Below are 12,290 nucleotides of genomic sequence, written 5' to 3'. Positions count from 1 at the left end.
TGCTTAAAGCCACATTTGGCAGCGGTGGGATTCGAACCCACGCCCCCGAAGGGACTGGAGCCTTAATCCAGCGCCTTGGACCGCTCGGCCACGCTACCTGCTGGAAACCCTTTTTGCCCGCTTCTGTTGCAGGTGACCCCCCGTGGACAGCCTCAATCTCTTTCTGGGGACCTCACTCACAAAGCAACACCTGCAAAACCATGGCCGTTTCTCAATGGGAAGGCTGCATCATGCATCAAGCCTGGTTCATTCAAGTTAACCGAGCCTTACACTCGCTAGTCACAAGCGTATTACAAAATGATTACAATCGACTAAGAATAATAGTCAACTTTATTGTTGTTAGTTTTCTGTAAATAGACAGTCTTTATGACGTATGCAGCCTACAAGATAGACGCCGGTGGCAGCAGACTTCCGATTGAGAAACGCTCAACGTGATGCTTCCAAAGCACATAGATGGCCTAGCTGACATCAAAGCCTATTTAAAACCACTGCTGGCAGCGGTGGGATTCAACCCACGCCCCCGGAGAGACTGGAGCCTAAATCCAGCGCCTTGGACCGCTCGGCCACGCTACCTCTTGGAGGAGACCTCTTCGAGGAGACCTCTCTGCTGGGATTCCCAAAGCTCGTCAGCAAGCGCTTCTGCCCAACTAAAATGCTTGAGTGCAGAAGCCAGTTGAGTCTCCCAAACCTCTTACAGAAAGATCTGACGCAGTGCCTGACTGCTGGCAATAGAACCTCTTTAAAACTACTCCTGGCAGCGGTGGGATTCGAACCCACGCCCCCGAAGAGACTAAACGTAACAGCGCGTCAATTTTACGGGGACCGCATGCGCTGTGATTGGTCTGCTAGAAAACAAAAGATGGACAAAGTTGAAGAGAGACATTTACCTCGAGCTGCAACAAAAGTGGCTGTCCGTTTACCTCTATCACTGCTGATGCTTCTCTGGGCAAACGTACACAGCAAGCTGCTTCCTCTCCAGGTTTTGCCTTAATACCGTGTACACACCAGCAATACTGCTGTGGACATTAGCGTTTTGCACGTGTAAAGGCACGTCGGCGGGATCAACGGTGCTGGAGTATAAAATAAAGCTCACGGCGTAGGTCCTGTGCAGAACTATTGTTCGGCCTTTAGGTCCTGCTGTGTTGAGTAGCACTAACACTAAAGAGCGTTTTCCATGCCTTAGAATTAATGCAAGACAGCTGGTGTTACAGTCTGCTTAAAGCCACATCTAGCAGCGGTGGGATTCGAACCCACGCCCCCGAAGGGACTGGAGCCTTAATCCAGCGCCTTGGACCGCTCGGCCACGCTACCTGCTGGAAACCCTTTTTGCCCGCTTCTGTTGCAGGTGACCCCCGTGAACAGCCTCAATCTCTTTCTGGTGACCTCACTCGCAAAGCAACACCTGCGAAACCATGGCCGTTTCTCAATGGGAAGGCTGCATCATGCATCAAGCCTGGTTCATTCAAGTTAACCGAGCCTTACACTCGCTAGTCACAAGCGTATTACAAAATGATTACAATCGACTAAGAATAATAGTCAACTTTATTATTGTAAGTTTTCTGTAAACAGACAGTCTTTATGACGTATGCAGCCTACAAGATAGACGCCGGTGGCAGCAGACTTCCGATTGAGAAACGCTCAACGTGATGCTTCCAAAGCACATAGATGGCCTAGCTGACATCAAAGCCTATTTAAAACCACTGCTGGCAGCGGTGGGATTCGAACCCACGCCCCCGGAGAGACTGGAGCCTAAATCCAGCGCCTTGGACCGCTCGGCCACGCTACCTCTTGGAGGAGACCTCTTCGAGGAGACCTCTCTGCTGGGATTCCCAAAGCTCGTCAGCAAGCGCTTCTGCCCAACTAAAATGCTTGAGTGCAGAAGCCAGTTGAGTCTCCCAAACCTCTTACAGAAAGATCTGACGCAGTGCCTGACTGCTGGCAATAGAATCTATTTAAAACCACTGCTGGCAGCGGTGGGATTCGAACCCACGCCCCCGGAGAGACTGGAGCCTTAATCCAGCGCCTTGGACCCCTCGGCCAAGCTACCTCTTGGAGGAGACCTCTTGGAGGAGACCTCTTGGAGGAGACCTCTTGGAGGAGACCTCTTGGAGGAGACCTCTTGGAGGAGACCTCTTGGAGGAGACCTCTCTGCTAGGATTCCCAAAGCTCGTCAGCAAGCGCTTCTGCCCAACTAAAATGCTTGAGTGCAGAAGCCAGTTGAGTCTCCCAAACCTCTTACAGAAATATCTGACGCAGTGCCTGAGTGCTGGCAATAGAACCTCTTTAAAACTACTCCTGGCAGCGGTGGGATTCGAACCCACGCCCCCGAAGAGACTGAACGTAACAGCGCGTCAATTTTACGGGGACCGCATGCGCTGTGATTGGTCTGCTAGAAAACAAAAGATGGACAAAGTTGAAGAGAGACATTTACCTCGAGCTGCAACAAAAGTGGCTGTCCGTTTACCTCTATCACTGCTGATGCTTCTCTGGGCAAACGTACACAGTAAGCTGCTTCCTCTCCGGCTTTTGCCTTAATACTGTGTACACACCAGCAATACTCCTGTGGACATTAGCGTTCTGCACGTGTAAAGGCACGTCGGCGGGATCAACGGTGCTGGAGTATAAAATAAAGCTCACGACGTAGGTCCTGTGCAGAACTATTGTTCGGCCTTTAGGTCCTGCTGTGTTGAGTAGCACTAACACTAAAGAGCGTTTTCCATGCCTTAGAATTAATGCAAGACAGCTGGTGTTACAGCCTGCTTAAAGCCACATCTGGCAGCGGTGGGATTCGAACCCACGCCCCCGAAGGGACTGGAGCCTTAATCCAGCGCCTTGGACCGCTCGGCCACGCTACCTGCTGGAAACCCTTTTTGCCCGCTTCTGTTGCAGGTGACCCCCCGTGGACAGCCTCAATCTCTTTCTGGTGACCTCACTCGCAAAGCAACACCTGCGAAACCATGGCCGTTTCTCAATGGGAAGGCTGCATCATGCATCAAGCCTGGTTCATTCAAGTTAACCGAGCCTTACACTCGCTAGTCACAAGCGTATTACAAAATGATTACAATCGACTAAGTTTTATGACGTATGCAGCCTACAAGATAGACGCCGGTGGCAGCAGACTTCCGATTGAGAAACGCTCAACGTGATGCTTCCAAAGCACATAGATGGCCTAGCTGACATCAAAGCCTATTTAAAACCACTGCTGGCAGCGGTGGGATTCGAACCCACGCCCCCGGAGAGACTGGAGCCTAAATCCAGCGCCTTGGACCGCTCGGCCACGCTACCTCTTGGGGGAGACCTCTTCGAGGAGACCTCTCTGCTGGGATTCCCAAAGCTCGTCAGCAAGCGCTTCTGCCCAACTAAAATGCTTGAGTGCAGAAGCCAGTTGAGTCTCCCAAACCTCTTACAGAAAGATCTGACGCAGTGCCTGACTGCTGGCAATAGAACCTCTTTAAAACTACTCCTGGCAGCGGTGGGATTCGAACCCACGCCCCTGTAGAGACTGAACGTAACAGCGCGTCAATTTTACGGGGACCGCATGCGCTGTGATTGGTCTGCTAGAAAACAAAAGATGGACAAAGTTGAAGAGAGACATTTACCTCGAGCTGCAACAAAAGTGGCTGTCCGTTTACCTCTATCACTGCTGATGCTTCTCTGGGCAAACGTACACAGCAAGCTGCTTCCTCTCCGGCTTTTGCCTTAATACCGTGTACACACCAGCAATACTCCTGTGGACATTAGCGTTTTGCACGTGTAAAGGCACGTCGGCGGGATCAACGGTGCTGGAGTATAAAATAAAGCTCACGACGTAGGTCCTGTGCAGAACTATTGTTCGGCCTTTAGGTCCTGCTGTGTTGAGTAGCACTAACACTAAAGAGCGTTTTCCATGCCTTAGAATTAATGCAAGACAGCTGGTGTTACAGTCTGCTTAAAGCCACATCTGGCAGCGGTGGGATTCGAACCCACGCCCCCGAAGGGACTGGAGCCTTAATCCAGCGCCTTGGACCGCTCGGCCACGCTACCTGCTGGAAACCCTTTTTGCCCGCTTCTGTTGCAGGTGACCCCCCGTGGACAGCCTCAATCTCTTTCTGGTGACCTCACTCGCAAAGCAACACCTGCGAAACCATGGCCGTTTCTCAATGGGAAGGCTGCATCATGCATCAAGCCTGGTTCATTCAAGTTAACCGAGCCTTACACTCGCTAGTCACAAGCGTATTACAAAATGATTACAATCGACTTAGAATAATAGTCAACTTTATTATTGTAAGTTTTCTGTAAACAGACAGTCTTTATGACGTATGCAGCCTACAAGATAGACGCCGGTGGCAGCAGACTTCCGATTGAGAAACGCTCAACGTGATGCTTCCAAAGCACATAGATGGCCTAGCTGACATCAAAGCCTATTTAAAACCACTGCTGGCAGCGGTGGGATTCGAACCCACGCCCCCGGAGAGACTGGAGCCTAAATCCAGCGCCTTGGACCGCTCGGCCACGCTACCTCTTGGAGGAGACCTCTTCGAGGAGACCTCTCTGCTGGGATTCCCAAAGCTCGTCAGCAAGCGCTTCTGCCCAACTAAAATGCTTGAGTGCAGAAGCCAGTTGAGTCTCCCAAACCTCTTACAGAAAGATCTGACGCAGTGCCTGACTGCTGGCAATAGAACCTATTTAAAACCACTGCTGGCAGCTGTGGGATTCGAACCCACGCCCCCGGAGAGACTGGAGCCTAAATCCAGCGCCTTGGACCCCTCGGCCAAGCTACCTCTTGGAGGAGACCTCTTGGAGGAGACCTCTTGGAGGAGACCTCTTGGAGGAGACCTCTTGGAGGAGACCTCTTGGAGGAGACCTCTTGGAGGAGACCTCTTGGAGGAGACCTCTTGGAGGAGACCTCTCTGCTAGGATTCCCAAAGCTCGTCAGCAAGCGCTTCTGCCCAACTAAAATGCTTGAGTGCAGAAGCCAGTTGAGTCTCCCAAACCTCTTACAGAAATATCTGACGCAGTGCCTGAGTGCTGGCAATAGAACCTCTTTAAAACTACTCCTGGCAGCGGTGGGATTCGAACCCAAGCCCCCGAAGAGACTGAACGTAACAGCGCGTAAATTTTACGGGGACCGCATGCGCTGTGATTGGTCTGCTAGAAAACAAAAGATGGACAAAGTTGAAGAGAGACATTTACCTCGAGCTGCAACAAAAGTGGCTGTCCGTTTACCTCTATCACTGCTGATGCTTCTCTGGGCAAACGTACACAGTAAGCTGCTTCCTCTCCGGCTTTTGCCTTAATACCGTGTACACACCAGCAATACTCCTGTGGACATTAGCGTTCTGCACGTGTAATGGCACGTCGGCGGGATCAACGGTGCTGGAGTATAAAATAAAGCTCACGACGTAGGTCCTGTGCAGAACTATTGTTCGGCCTTTAGGTCCTGCTGTGTTGAGTAGCACTAACACTAAAGAGCGTTTTCCATGCCTTAGAATTAATGAAGACAGCTGGTGTTACAGCCTGCTTAAAGCCACATCTGGCAGCGGTGGGATTCGAACCCACGCCCCCGAAGGGACTGGAGCCTTAATCCAGCGCCTTGGACCGCTCGGCCACGCTACCTGCTGGAAACCCTTTTTGCCCGCTTCTGTTGCAGGTGACCCCCCGTGGACAGCCTCAATCTCTTTCTGGGGACCTCACTCGCAAAGCAACACCTGCGAAACCATGGCCGTTTCTCAATGGGAAGGCTGCATCATGCATCAAGCCTGGTTCATTCAAGTTAACCGAGCCTTACACTCGCTAGTCACAAGCGTATTACAAAATGATTACAATCGACTAAGAATAATAGTCAACTTTATTATTGTAAGTTTTCTGTAAACAGACAGTCTTTATGACGTATGCAGCCTACAAGATAGACGCCGGTGGCAGCAGACTTCCGATTGAGAAACGCTCAACGTGATGCTTCCACAGCACATAGATGGCCTAGCTGACATCAAAGCCTATTTAAAACCACTGCTGGCAGCGGTGGGATTCGAACCCACGCCCCCGGAGAGACTGGAGCCTAAATCCAGCGCCTTGGACCGCTCGGCCACGCTACCTCTTGGAGGAGACCTCTTCGAGGAGACCTCTCTGCTGGGATTCCCAAAGCTCGTCAGCAAGCGCTTCTGCCCAACTAAAATGCTTGAGTGCAGAAGCCAGTTGAGTCTCCCAAACCTCTTACAGAAAGATCTGACGCAGTGCCTGACTGCTGGCAATAGAACCTATTTAAAACCACTGCTGGCAGCTGTGGGATTCGAACCCACGCCCCCGGAGAGACTGGAGCCTAAATCCAGCGCCTTGGACCCCTCGGCCAAGCTACCTCTTGGAGGAGACCTCTTGGAGGAGACCTCTTGGAGGAGACCTCTTGGAGGAGACCTCTTGGAGGAGACCTCTTGGAGGAGACCTCTTGGAGGAGACCTCTTGGAGGAGACCTCTTGGAGGAGACCTCTTGGAGGAGACCTCTCTGCTAGGATTCCCAAAGCTCGTCAGCAAGCGCTTCTGCCCAACTAAAATGCTTGAGTGCAGAAGCCAGTTGAGTCTCCCAAACCTCTTACAGAAATATCTGACGCAGTGCCTGAGTGCTGGCAATAGAACCTCTTTAAAACTACTCCTGGCAGCGGTGGGATTCGAACCCACGCCCCCGAAGAGACTGAACGTAACAGCGCGTCAATTTTACGGGGACCGCATGCGCTGTGATTGGTCTGCTAGAAAACAAAAGATGGACAAAGTTGAAGAGAGACATTTACCTCGAGCTGCAACAAAAGTGGCTGTCCGTTTACCTCTATCACTGCTGATGCTTCTCTGGGCAAACGTACACAGTAAGCTGCTTCCTCTCCGGCTTTTGCCTTAATACCGTGTACACACCAGCAATACTCCTGTGGACATTAGCGTTCTGCACGTGTAATGGCACGTCGGCGGGATCAACGGTGCTGGAGTATAAAATAAAGCTCACGACGTAGGTCCTGTGCAGAACTATTGTTCGGCCTTTAGGTCCTGCTGTGTTGAGTAGCACTAACACTAAAGAGCGTTTTCCATGCCTTAGAATTAATGCAAGACAGCTGGTGTTACAGCCTGCTTAAAGCCACATCTGGCAGCGGTGGGATTCGAACCCACGCCCCCGAAGGGACTGGAGCCTTAATCCAGCGCCTTGGACCGCTCGGCCACGCTACCTGCTGGAAACCCTTTTTGCCCGCTTCTGTTGCAGGTGACCCCCCGTGGACAGCCTCAATCTCTTTCTGGGGACCTCACTCGCAAAGCAACACCTGCGAAACCATGGCCGTTTCTCAATGGGAAGGCTGCATCATGCATCAAGCCTGGTTCATTCAAGTTAACCGAGCCTTACACTCGCTAGTCACAAGCGTATTACAAAATGATTACAATCGACTAAGAATAATAGTCAACTTTATTATTGTAAGTTTTCTGTAAACAGACAGTCTTTATGACGTATGCAGCCTACAAGATAGACGCCGGTGGCAGCAGACTTCCGATTGAGAAACGCTCAACGTGATGCTTCCAAAGCACATAGATGGCCTAGCTGACATCAAAGCATATTTAAAACCACTGCTGGCAGCGGTGGGATTTGAACCCACGCCCCCGGAGAGACTGGAGCCTAAATCCAGCGCCTTGGACCGCTCGGCCACGCTACCTCTTGGGGGAGACCTCTTCGAGGAGACCTCTCTGCTGGGATTCCCAAAGCTCGTCAGCAAGCGCTTCTGCCCAACTAAAATGCTTGAGTGCAGAAGCCAGTTGAGTCTCCCAAACCTCTTACAGAAAGATCTGACGCAGTGCCTGACTGCTGGCAATAGAACCTCTTTAAAACTACTCCTGGCAGCGGTGGGATTCGAACCCACGCCCCTGTAGAGACTGAACGTAACAGCGCGTCAATTTTACGGGGACCGCATGCGCTGTGATTGGTCTGCTAGAAAACAAAAGATGGACAAAGTTGAAGAGAGACATTTACCTCGAGCTGCAACAAAAGTGGCTGTCCGTTTACCTCTATCACTGCTGATGCTTCTCTGGGCAAACGTACACAGCAAGCTGCTTCCTCTCCGGCTTTTGCCTTAATACCGTGTACACACCAGCAATACTCCTGTGGACATTAGCGTTCTGCACGTGTAAAGGCACGTCGGCGGGATCAACGGTGCTGGAGTATAAAATAAAGCTCACGACGTAGGTCCTGTGCAGAACTATTGTTCGGCCTTTAGGTCCTGCTGTGTTGAGTAGCACTAACACTAAAGAGTGTTTTCCATGCCTTAGAATTAATGCAAGACAGCTGGTGTTACAGCCTGCTTAAAGCCACATTTGGCAGCGGTGGGATTCGAACCCACGCCCCCGAAGGGACTGGAGCCTTAATCCAGCGCCTTGGACCGCTCGGCCACGCTACCTGCTGGAAACCCTTTTTGCCCGCTTCTGTTGCAGGTGACCCCCCGTGGACAGCCTCAATCTCTTTCTGGGGACCTCACTCACAAAGCAACACCTGCAAAACCATGGCCGTTTCTCAATGGGAAGGCTGCATCATGCATCAAGCCTGGTTCATTCAAGTTAACCGAGCCTTACACTCGCTAGTCACAAGCGTATTACAAAATGATTACAATCGACTAAGAATAATAGTCAACTTTATTGTTGTTAGTTTTCTGTAAATAGACAGTCTTTATGACGTATGCAGCCTACAAGATAGACGCCGGTGGCAGCAGACTTCCGATTGAGAAACGCTCAACGTGATGCTTCCAAAGCACATAGATGGCCTAGCTGACATCAAAGCCTATTTAAAACCACTGCTGGCAGCGGTGGGATTCAACCCACGCCCCCGGAGAGACTGGAGCCTAAATCCAGCGCCTTGGACCGCTCGGCCACGCTACCTCTTGGAGGAGACCTCTTCGAGGAGACCTCTCTGCTGGGATTCCCAAAGCTCGTCAGCAAGCGCTTCTGCCCAACTAAAATGCTTGAGTGCAGAAGCCAGTTGAGTCTCCCAAACCTCTTACAGAAAGATCTGACGCAGTGCCTGACTGCTGGCAATAGAACCTCTTTAAAACTACTCCTGGCAGCGGTGGGATTCGAACCCACGCCCCCGAAGAGACTAAACGTAACAGCGCGTCAATTTTACGGGGACCGCATGCGCTGTGATTGGTCTGCTAGAAAACAAAAGATGGACAAAGTTGAAGAGAGACATTTACCTCGAGCTGCAACAAAAGTGGCTGTCCGTTTACCTCTATCACTGCTGATGCTTCTCTGGGCAAACGTACACAGCAAGCTGCTTCCTCTCCAGGTTTTGCCTTAATACCGTGTACACACCAGCAATACTGCTGTGGACATTAGCGTTTTGCACGTGTAAAGGCACGTCGGCGGGATCAACGGTGCTGGAGTATAAAATAAAGCTCACGGCGTAGGTCCTGTGCAGAACTATTGTTCGGCCTTTAGGTCCTGCTGTGTTGAGTAGCACTAACACTAAAGAGCGTTTTCCATGCCTTAGAATTAATGCAAGACAGCTGGTGTTACAGTCTGCTTAAAGCCACATCTGGCAGCGGTGGGATTCGAACCCACGCCCCCGAAGGGACTGGAGCCTTAATCCAGCGCCTTGGACCGCTCGGCCACGCTACCTGCTGGAAACCCTTTTTGCCCGCTTCTGTTGCAGGTGACCCCCGTGGACAGCCTCAATCTCTTTCTGGTGACCTCACTCGCAAAGCAACACCTGCGAAACCATGGCCGTTTCTCAATGGGAAGGCTGCATCATGCATCAAGCCTGGTTCATTCAAGTTAACCGAGCCTTACACTCGCTAGTCACAAGCGTATTACAAAATGATTACAATCGACTAAGAATAATAGTCAACTTTATTATTGTAAGTTTTCTGTAAACAGACAGTCTTTATGACGTATGCAGCCTACAAGATAGACGCCGGTGGCAGCAGACTTCCGATTGAGAAACGCTCAACGTGATGCTTCCAAAGCACATAGATGGCCTAGCTGACATCAAAGCCTATTTAAAACCACTGCTGGCAGCGGTGGGATTCGAACCCACGCCCCCGGAGAGACTGGAGCCTAAATCCAGCGCCTTGGACCGCTCGGCCACGCTACCTCTTGGAGGAGACCTCTTCGAGGAGACCTCTCTGCTGGGATTCCCAAAGCTCGTCAGCAAGCGCTTCTGCCCAACTAAAATGCTTGAGTGCAGAAGCCAGTTGAGTCTCCCAAACCTCTTACAGAAAGATCTGACGCAGTGCCTGACTGCTGGCAATAGAATCTATTTAAAACCACTGCTGGCAGCGGTGGGATTCGAACCCACGCCCCCGGAGAGACTGGAGCCTTAATCCAGCGCCTTGGACCCCTCGGCCAAGCTACCTCTTGGAGGAGACCTCTTGGAGGAGACCTCTTGGAGGAGACCTCTTGGAGGAGACCTCTTGGAGGAGACCTCTTGGAGGAGACCTCTTGGAGGAGACCTCTTGGAGGAGACCTCTTGGAGGAGACCTCTCTGCTAGGATTCCCAAAGCTCGTCAGCAAGCGCTTCTGCCCAACTAAAATGCTTGAGTGCAGAAGCCAGTTGAGTCTCCCAAACCTCTTACAGAAATATCTGACGCAGTGCCTGAGTGCTGGCAATAGAACCTCTTTAAAACTACTCCTGGCAGCGGTGGGATTCGAACCCACGCCCCCGAAGAGACTGAACGTAACAGCGCGTCAATTTTACGGGGACCGCATGCGCTGTGATTGGTCTGCTAGAAAACAAAAGATGGACAAAGTTGAAGAGAGACATTTACCTCGAGCTGCAACAAAAGTGGCTGTCCGTTTACCTCTATCACTGCTGATGCTTCTCTGGGCAAACGTACACAGTAAGCTGCTTCCTCTCCGGCTTTTGCCTTAATACTGTGTACACACCAGCAATACTCCTGTGGACATTAGCGTTCTGCACGTGTAAAGGCACGTCGGCGGGATCAACGGTGCTGGAGTATAAAATAAAGCTCACGACGTAGGTCCTGTGCAGAACTATTGTTCGGCCTTTAGGTCCTGCTGTGTTGAGTAGCACTAACACTAAAGAGCGTTTTCCATGCCTTAGAATTAATGCAAGACAGCTGGTGTTACAGCCTGCTTAAAGCCACATCTGGCAGCGGTGGGATTCGAACCCACGCCCCCGAAGGGACTGGAGCCTTAATCCAGCGCCTTGGACCGCTCGGCCACGCTACCTGCTGGAAACCCTTTTTGCCCGCTTCTGTTGCAGGTGACCCCCCGTGGACAGCCTCAATCTCTTTCTGGGGACCTCACTCGCAAAGCAACACCTGCGAAACCATGGCCGTTTCTCAATGGCAAGGCTGCATCATGCATCAAGCCTGGTTCATTCAAGTTAACCGAGCCTTACACTCGCTAGTCACAAGCGTATTACAAAATGATTACAATCGACTAAGAATAATAGTCAACTTTATTATTGTAAGTTTTCTGTAAACAGACAGTCTTTATGACGTATGCAGCCTACAAGATAGACGAAGGTGGCAGCAGACTTCCGATTGAGAAACGCTCAACGTGATGCTTCCAAAGCACATAGATGGCCTAGCTGACATCAAAGCCTATTTAAAACCACTGCTGGCAGCGGTGGGATTCAACCCACGCCCCCGGAGAGACTGGAGCCTAAATCCAGCGCCTTGGACCGCTCGGCCACGCTACCTCTTGGAGGAGACCTCTTCGAGGAGACCTCTCTGCTGGGATTCCCAAAGCTCGTCAGCAAGCGCTTCTGCCCAACTAAAATGCTTGAGTGCAGAAGCCAGTTGAGTCTCCCAAACCTCTTACAGAAAGATCTGACGCAGTGCCTGACTGCTGGCAATAGAACCTCTTTAAAACTACTCCTGGCAGCGGTGGGATTCGAACCCACGCCCCCGAAGAGACTAAACGTAACAGCGCGTCAATTTTACGGGGACCGCATGCGCTGTGATTGGTCTGCTAGAAAACAAAAGATGGACAAAGTTGAAGAGAGACATTTACCTCGAGCTGCAACAAAAGTGGCTGTCCGTTTACCTCTATCACTGCTGATGCTTCTCTGGGCAAACGTACACAGCAAGCTGCTTCCTCTCCAGGTTTTGCCTTAATACCGTGTACACACCAGCAATACTGCTGTGGACATTAGCGTTTTGCACGTGTAAAGGCACGTCGGCGGGATCAACGGTGCTGGAGTATAAAATAAAGCTCACGGCGTAGGTCCTGTGCAGAACTATTGTTCGGCCTTTAGGTCCTGCTGTGTTGAGTAGCACTAACACTAAAGAGCGTTTTCCATGCCTTAGAATTAATGCAAGACAGCTGGTGTT

The 12,290-nt window shown here is 51.1% G+C and overlaps 19 non-coding genes across 19 annotated transcripts; all 19 read right to left on the bottom strand.

The window, feature by feature from the left end:
- Positions 1 to 16: 16 nt before the first annotated feature.
- trnal-aag (transfer RNA leucine (anticodon AAG)) lies at positions 17 to 98 on the bottom strand. The gene has a single exon. It is a non-coding gene; the product is annotated as a tRNA-Leu (tRNA).
- Positions 99 to 492: 394 nt separating this feature from the next.
- trnal-uag (transfer RNA leucine (anticodon UAG)) lies at positions 493 to 573 on the bottom strand. Its single transcript has one exon. It is a non-coding gene; the product is annotated as a tRNA-Leu (tRNA).
- Positions 574 to 1,229: 656 nt separating this feature from the next.
- Positions 1,230 to 1,311, bottom strand: trnal-aag (transfer RNA leucine (anticodon AAG)). The gene has a single exon. It is a non-coding gene; the product is annotated as a tRNA-Leu (tRNA).
- A 393-nt stretch (positions 1,312 to 1,704) lies between these two features.
- On the bottom strand, positions 1,705 to 1,786 carry trnal-uag (transfer RNA leucine (anticodon UAG)). The gene has a single exon. It is a non-coding gene; the product is annotated as a tRNA-Leu (tRNA).
- Positions 1,787 to 2,773: 987 nt separating this feature from the next.
- Positions 2,774 to 2,855, bottom strand: trnal-aag (transfer RNA leucine (anticodon AAG)). Its single transcript has one exon. It is a non-coding gene; the product is annotated as a tRNA-Leu (tRNA).
- A 348-nt stretch (positions 2,856 to 3,203) lies between these two features.
- Positions 3,204 to 3,285, bottom strand: trnal-uag (transfer RNA leucine (anticodon UAG)). The gene has a single exon. It is a non-coding gene; the product is annotated as a tRNA-Leu (tRNA).
- A 656-nt stretch (positions 3,286 to 3,941) lies between these two features.
- trnal-aag (transfer RNA leucine (anticodon AAG)) lies at positions 3,942 to 4,023 on the bottom strand. The gene has a single exon. It is a non-coding gene; the product is annotated as a tRNA-Leu (tRNA).
- A 394-nt stretch (positions 4,024 to 4,417) lies between these two features.
- On the bottom strand, positions 4,418 to 4,499 carry trnal-uag (transfer RNA leucine (anticodon UAG)). The gene has a single exon. It is a non-coding gene; the product is annotated as a tRNA-Leu (tRNA).
- A 179-nt stretch (positions 4,500 to 4,678) lies between these two features.
- trnal-uag (transfer RNA leucine (anticodon UAG)) lies at positions 4,679 to 4,760 on the bottom strand. Its single transcript has one exon. It is a non-coding gene; the product is annotated as a tRNA-Leu (tRNA).
- A 753-nt stretch (positions 4,761 to 5,513) lies between these two features.
- trnal-aag (transfer RNA leucine (anticodon AAG)) lies at positions 5,514 to 5,595 on the bottom strand. Its single transcript has one exon. It is a non-coding gene; the product is annotated as a tRNA-Leu (tRNA).
- A 394-nt stretch (positions 5,596 to 5,989) lies between these two features.
- trnal-uag (transfer RNA leucine (anticodon UAG)) lies at positions 5,990 to 6,071 on the bottom strand. Its single transcript has one exon. It is a non-coding gene; the product is annotated as a tRNA-Leu (tRNA).
- A 179-nt stretch (positions 6,072 to 6,250) lies between these two features.
- On the bottom strand, positions 6,251 to 6,332 carry trnal-uag (transfer RNA leucine (anticodon UAG)). Its single transcript has one exon. It is a non-coding gene; the product is annotated as a tRNA-Leu (tRNA).
- A 768-nt stretch (positions 6,333 to 7,100) lies between these two features.
- On the bottom strand, positions 7,101 to 7,182 carry trnal-aag (transfer RNA leucine (anticodon AAG)). Its single transcript has one exon. It is a non-coding gene; the product is annotated as a tRNA-Leu (tRNA).
- Positions 7,183 to 7,576: 394 nt separating this feature from the next.
- Positions 7,577 to 7,658, bottom strand: trnal-uag (transfer RNA leucine (anticodon UAG)). Its single transcript has one exon. It is a non-coding gene; the product is annotated as a tRNA-Leu (tRNA).
- Positions 7,659 to 8,314: 656 nt separating this feature from the next.
- On the bottom strand, positions 8,315 to 8,396 carry trnal-aag (transfer RNA leucine (anticodon AAG)). Its single transcript has one exon. It is a non-coding gene; the product is annotated as a tRNA-Leu (tRNA).
- Positions 8,397 to 8,790: 394 nt separating this feature from the next.
- Positions 8,791 to 8,871, bottom strand: trnal-uag (transfer RNA leucine (anticodon UAG)). Its single transcript has one exon. It is a non-coding gene; the product is annotated as a tRNA-Leu (tRNA).
- A 656-nt stretch (positions 8,872 to 9,527) lies between these two features.
- Positions 9,528 to 9,609, bottom strand: trnal-aag (transfer RNA leucine (anticodon AAG)). Its single transcript has one exon. It is a non-coding gene; the product is annotated as a tRNA-Leu (tRNA).
- A 393-nt stretch (positions 9,610 to 10,002) lies between these two features.
- Positions 10,003 to 10,084, bottom strand: trnal-uag (transfer RNA leucine (anticodon UAG)). Its single transcript has one exon. It is a non-coding gene; the product is annotated as a tRNA-Leu (tRNA).
- A 1,015-nt stretch (positions 10,085 to 11,099) lies between these two features.
- Positions 11,100 to 11,181, bottom strand: trnal-aag (transfer RNA leucine (anticodon AAG)). Its single transcript has one exon. It is a non-coding gene; the product is annotated as a tRNA-Leu (tRNA).
- Between the last annotated feature and the right edge of the window lie 1,109 nt (positions 11,182 to 12,290).

This window comes from Paramisgurnus dabryanus, chromosome 1 (genome assembly GCF_030506205.2).
Source record: "Paramisgurnus dabryanus chromosome 1, PD_genome_1.1, whole genome shotgun sequence".
In the NCBI taxonomy this organism is placed as follows: domain Eukaryota; kingdom Metazoa; phylum Chordata; class Actinopteri; order Cypriniformes; family Cobitidae; genus Paramisgurnus; species Paramisgurnus dabryanus.
The sequence above is the reverse complement of the archived record's forward strand: the minus strand, read 5'-3'. Positions and strand labels throughout refer to the sequence as shown.